The following is a 6,000-nucleotide window of genomic DNA, read 5'->3' as shown; positions in this document are numbered from 1 at the left end:
CGGCGGGCCCTGGAGGCGGCCCTCGCGCGGGAGGGCGCCCAGGCTCCGCCTCGGAGCGCGCCTACCCAGCGGCTGCACGACGCCCGCGGTGAGTCCGGGTGGTCGCAGTGGAGGGACCTAGGAGGCGCGGGGTCTCCGGCAGCGTGGGGAGAGCGGAGCGGTCAAAGAAGATGCGGAGGAAGGGACCGGGTGCAGTGAGCCCCGGCTGCAGCTTGGCGCCTCGCCACCCCAGGCAACCGGGGCGACGCGGAGGTGCTGTTTTGCGAAGTCGGTGGGAGCCAGTGAGACCTAGACCTGGGAGCGCAGTGGAGCGGGACTGCCCAAGGCCGTGACGGTGCGCGGCTGGCATTGGCTCTGCAGGTTTGGGAGACCCCCTGAAGCGACCCAAAGGAGACCAGCAGGGGCTGGTGAGTGGGGCAGCCGCGGAGCTGGGGACCTAGATCCAACTGGGACCGGGAAGGGAACGGCTTAATTGCCTTCGCCAAACGTAGGGAAAAGGGAAGGCGAGCGTGCGAGCGCATTGGGATGGGGACTCCCATCCCGGGACCAGGGCGGAGGTGGGAACTCCTGGAGACCCCGAGTCCTCGAGCTGTCTGGTCCCTGGCAGCCGAGACAGCCTGCAACCTTGGGAGCCGCCATCCCGGCGCAGAGAGGGGACAGAGAGGCGCAGAGTGAATGGATGCGCTTTGGGGGATCAAGTTCTCTCTCGATTTCCTTAGGCATGATTTCTGCCTCTTGGTGTGCGCTCTTCGAGCTGCAGAGAAATGAATGGATTACAGGCAGAGTTGGGCACTTTTCTTAGGGAAGGGGCTTTGACTGCTGTGCGTTGTCTGCAAGACTCCAATAGAGTGGGCGCTTGCATCCTTGCTTTTGGGAGATTGCCAGTGGGGTCACTTGGCTTTTCTGAAAGACTAGAGGAAGGCATCATCTGGTCGCCTTCATTTCCTTAGTGGGGAGAGCCCCTTGAACGCAGAGTCGTGGCGCCTCGTAGCCAGACTTCAGGTGAGCTGAGCCTTTCTGCGGCGTCAGATGCGCCGGCGCTGCTGGGTTAGTGGCCGGGACTCCATGTCTGCGCCTTCTCTGGCCCCGTCCCGGTGTTCGGTGCAGCAGAAAGAAGCCGAGGACTTGGCTGTTTTGAGGGATAAAGAGTGGGTGGGCTCCATTTTCTGGTTAGAATCAGTCTCAGGCGGTGGTGAGTGCTCGCGTGTCTGTGTGTCTGTCCGTTTCCCTCCTACTGGCCGGCGTGTTTAGTCAGAGCCCAAAGGGAGAGGCATGGTGCACAGACCTGCAGCCTGTGGGGTGAGCAGCCTGGCAAGGAACCCCAGAGCGGGCCAACTTTTCCTTGCTGAGGTGTGATTGCCAGGACAGTCTGCGTGGTGCTGGGACGTGGTCCTCCTCCGAGAGGGGTCCGTCTCAAAAATCCTCACAGCAGCAGAACTGAAGACATGCCACGGAGGTGGCGCCGCGGCAGTCTGATGTCCCTTCTAGCTAGGACAGGAAGTAGCTGGAGCCAAATTTTCGGATGAATTATTGCATGCTGTCTGCCTGGTTGTGTGGAGTGTCTTTTTTGGAGATCAGACCACAGGTGCCAGGCCTGTGAGAGGGTGTGAGGAAGAGCCCTCCACCTTCCTTCCCTCCCTCTCCAACACCCCAGCACCTTTTCAAGGAGTAAATGGTAGCTGGTCTGATGCCCTCTCCCACCCCGCCCCCACCTACTGCAAAAAAATGGAAACGCCTTAATCAAGAAGGCCTTGTTGAATAAAGGGGAAAAATAGGAAAATCTATGCTTAAAGTTTTATTTTATTGAAAATTTCGGTAGTACACCAAAGTTGAGTAAATAATACGTTGAACCCCCGCTGTACCCCTCATCTAGTACCACACTCACTGACCCTCTGCCCTGGCCTCTTTTTATTATTTAAAAAAAATTTTTTAATGTTTATTTATTTTTGAGAGACAGAGCCTGAGCAGGGGAGGGGCAGAGAGGGAGGGAGACACAGAATCCAAAGCAGGCTCCAGGCTCGGGGCTGTCAGCACAGAGCTCGATGTGGGGCTCAAACCCACAAAACCACAAGATCATGACCTGAGCCAGAGTCTGACGCTTAACTGACTGAGCCACCCATGCCCTGGCCTCTTTTTAACCACCTCTCCTCAGAAGTTTTGGAGGCTGTGTTTGATGAAAATTTAAAAAAACAAACAAACCCATTCCAAGCCCACCTCATCTCTAAATGAAACCCCAATGATCTCCAGTTGATATTTCATTCCATTTCACCTATCACCAGAAACCACTTCTTTAAATGACTCCATTAGAACCTATGCGATCTTAAAATAGGAAATTTGGGGTAGTCAAACTACCCCTTGTTCCCTGAGGCATGAGGGGATTGAAGGAGGAAAAAGAAATCTAGATCCTGAGAAAAAGAGACATTTGAAACCATTAGATTTGATTTATCCCAGTTGATATTCAGGGAATAAACAAGATTCCAGCTGAACCATGAGAGGCAAAAGAATTTTTTGGGGGGTAAAAACTTTAAACTCAATTCATAAATCATAGGCAAGTAATTAATTCTACATTTAGCATGACATAAATTAAAAGTGCTACACACTGGACTTGACTCATCTTTCTCATTAACTCTGACCTGTATTTTCTAGGCAGTTGTTTCTATTATAAGAGAATAAAAAGGTATTTTCTTATGTAACTTTTGTCTCCAAGACACTAGTTGGTGCTATTCTGGGGTCCATGAGCACTAGTGAATCTCTCAATTCATCTCTCAATTAGAAAATAAATGTTTGGTTATCACACCAGTCACATCTGGTGCACCCTCTGGCAAGACACTGCTTGCTCAGATTTGAGCTCAAGTGTGGTTTCTGTTGGCTGGAGGGGGAATAGCATGGGGGCCTCTAGAGACAATGGGAGGGTGCTCCCCCCACATTCCTACATGATTCCTTCCCACCCTGCCACCTCTGTGCCTTCCCTTCAAATAAAAGCTGTTCCTAAAAATTGTCAATGTTCTTGGAGGATTCAGTCAGACTTTTGAATACCTTTATGAAGTGCATTACTTAAAGGCATCCTTAGTTAACCTCTCATAATATGAAAACCATCCTGTTAGTGAGCAGTTTTAAATAAAACCTTAACTGTCTTTTTAAAAAATTTTTAATGATGATTTATTTTTGAGAGAGAGAGAAAGAGAGTGAGAGAACACGAGCAGGGAGGGTCTGAGAGAAAGAGAGACACAGAATCCAAAGCTGTCAGCACAGAGCCCGACAGGGGACCTGAACTCACGAACTGTGAGATCATGACCTGGGCCAAAGTCAGACACTTAACCGACTGAGCCAAAACCATAACTTTCTACGATACCAGCATGGCCCTGAGCCCCTCACTTTGGCCTTTGCAGGGCTCCCACACACACTGGAGATTCTCATGACCCATATGGACGGATTGCAATGCTATGACCTGTAGCTTGAGCAGACTTTATCTTACTAGCAAAATTCCTTGAGTAAGTGGGCAAAGGTGGCAAAGATTTAAGGGTGGGATGCTCATTAGTCAGCATCAGCAAAGCAGTGAAGCTAAATGAGTGGCAACACAGCCTGTTCGTTCAATGGGAAGTCCTGAGGCTGTTTTGCTAAAACATGCTGATATGATTTGGTATTGGAGCCATAGCTTTTGACTTGGCATCACCATACTGGAGACATTGTGCTAATATGTGAAAAAAACAAAATGTTGAAGATATGTATATATTAAATATCCCAAACATTGAAGATTGGCTTACCAGGTCCCTGCCTGTGTCACCAAAACTGGAATAATGAAGGTAATAGCAAGTGGTTTTTAACAAATGTGTTTTTCAGCATTCTCCGTGCATGATACTTAGACATTTTCCAGTTATTCCTGAGAGTTCATATATCTGTTTTTTAAATTATAAGGAAGGTTTATTTGTTTATTTTGAGAGAGAGAGGGAGGGAGGGAGAGAGGGAAAGAGGAACAGAGAGAATCCTAAGCAGGCTCCACACTATCAATGCAGAGCCCCATGTGGAGCTCGAAGTCACAAACTGAGATCATGCCCTGATCCAAAAGCAAGAGCTGAACACTTAACTGACTGAGCCACCCAGGTGCCCTTCATAAATGTGTTTTAAAGAAGGACTGGGTGACTTTCTCAGGCACTGGGCTATAATCAGATCTCCATGGATCTTCTTTGCCAGCCAGTGTACTGGATTTCAGCTGGATGTACAGGGAGGACAGTGGGGGTGGTTTGGGATTTTCCCAGTCCTCTGGCTTCCCACCCAACAGGCTTCTCCTAGAGGGCCTATGAGGAGACTGCTACTTGCTTGTTTGGGTATTTTAGAGCCTTCACTTAGCTTTGCTGAGCTTCTTCTGTTTCTTTTCATCTGCTTTTTGGGATTTTGAAAACAGTGTTTATGGTTGGCACAGTTTTTTAAAATGGGGAAGGCAGGATTGAGAACACTTTGATGTCTTAACTGCACATCTCTTCAGGTGAAGTTGCAACTCCCCTTCCCCATGGCCCTCTGAGTGCTCAGAGTGAGCCCAGGCCATGCTCTGCATCTGCACCTGCAACAAGAGTCAGAGTGGGAACATTGTGTGCTTATCCTTGCGAGCCTGTGTTCTCATGTGGGAATGTTTTTGAGTAGTGTAGATGTTCATATCAGGGAGTTGAGAGGGAATGTACAGGAAAGGCTTGTGAGCAGAAATATACCCTTAACACAACTCAATTTAGACTCATATCACATTTAAGAAATTACATGCTTCATGTTCTCTAGGAGAAAACATTCTGAAGCAGACTATCAACAAACCACAAAGTACATGGTAATTTAAGTTACAAACTTTACTTAGATCAAAAGTCCATGTCATCTTACATAATTTTATAATAACCCGTTAAGTTGCATTAAATAAAATACTGAACAAATAAGCATTGGGATTTAAGATAACTGTTAGAACCAAGAATAACATGACCAGGAAACAATATACATGTGTAGAAAATAATGAAAATAAAAGCTGCTTGTGAACGCGTACTTTAGACTAGCCCAGGGGACAGCTTTGCATATTTACTTGCATGAGAAGGATTTATCTAGGAGTTCAATTAACATCATTACAGAAAGATGGGGAGTTTTGCCCTTGAAGTTCAAATCAATGTTCAGTTGGTGTGAAACATTTAGAGTTTTTAGTTCTCAATTGATTCTTGTGTTCACAGACATTTGAAATTTAGGTCTCGATAATGCTATAATGTGGTAGCATTTAGGGGATGTGACTCTGAGGAAGAAGGAACAGAGGGATTTACTGATTGTATGGTGATTCTTTCAGAAAGGGCCCACTTAGTTTAAATTCCTATTTTATTTTATTAATATTTATTTATTTATTTTGAGAGAGAGAGAGAGAGAGAACAAGCAGGGGAGGGACAGAGAGAGAGGGTGAGGAGAGAATCCCAAGCAGACTCTTCACTATTAGTGCAGAGCCTGACTCAGGGCTTGATCTCATGAACAACAGTGAGATCATGACCTGAGCTAAAATCAAGAGTCAGATGCTTAACCAACTGAGCTACCCAGGTGCTTCTAAATGCCTATTTTTAAAAGTATTGCTTCTCAAGCCTTCGATCTCACTGGTTAACTACTTTCAAATGTATCTCCCATCTGTCCCTTCTTTAATCTTCTTGAATGGGGAATGTCAGTGTTCAAAACAAACCAAAAAAGCAAACAAACATTTCAGATAGTCAGAACAACAAACATTCCATTGCCTCAACTTTAAACTAAAGATACTTCGGAAAGAGAAAAGTATATTTTACCTCAAATATCCTAAAGCTTCACCTTTGCTTAGGGAAGCAAAGAAAAAACATGTTACATAAACTCACCTTTCTCTTATGTGTACAATATGCAGTTTTAACTTATTCTTATGATCTTATTCTTAGACCTTGGTGGCACAGACATAAAGCTGGTGTAGGTGTTTGAAATAAGGAGGTTGCTTTGGGGGTCCTAATGGGATTAAGTCCTGGGACAGGA

The 6,000-nt window shown here is 46.5% G+C and overlaps 1 protein-coding gene across 10 annotated transcripts in view; it reads left to right on the top strand.

The window, feature by feature from the left end:
* The window catches only part of SYNDIG1 (synapse differentiation inducing 1), a 172,596-nt gene that overhangs the window by 676 nt on the left and 165,920 nt on the right, over window positions 1-6,000 (top strand). For 2 of the 10 annotated variants that reach the window (XM_029918551.1, XM_029918549.1), the window contains exon 2: window positions 233-407. The exons of 4 other annotated variants lie outside the window; for them this stretch is intronic. The gene's annotated coding sequence lies outside the window, so the exon portion shown is untranslated. 4 more of the 10 variants (XM_029918555.1, XM_029918558.1, XM_029918554.1 and 1 more) reach the window with 4 other exon arrangements.

This window comes from Suricata suricatta, chromosome 12 (genome assembly GCF_006229205.1).
Source record: "Suricata suricatta isolate VVHF042 chromosome 12, meerkat_22Aug2017_6uvM2_HiC, whole genome shotgun sequence".
NCBI lineage: Eukaryota > Metazoa > Chordata > Mammalia > Carnivora > Herpestidae > Suricata > Suricata suricatta.
The sequence above is the reverse complement of the archived record's forward strand: the minus strand, read 5'-3'. Positions and strand labels throughout refer to the sequence as shown.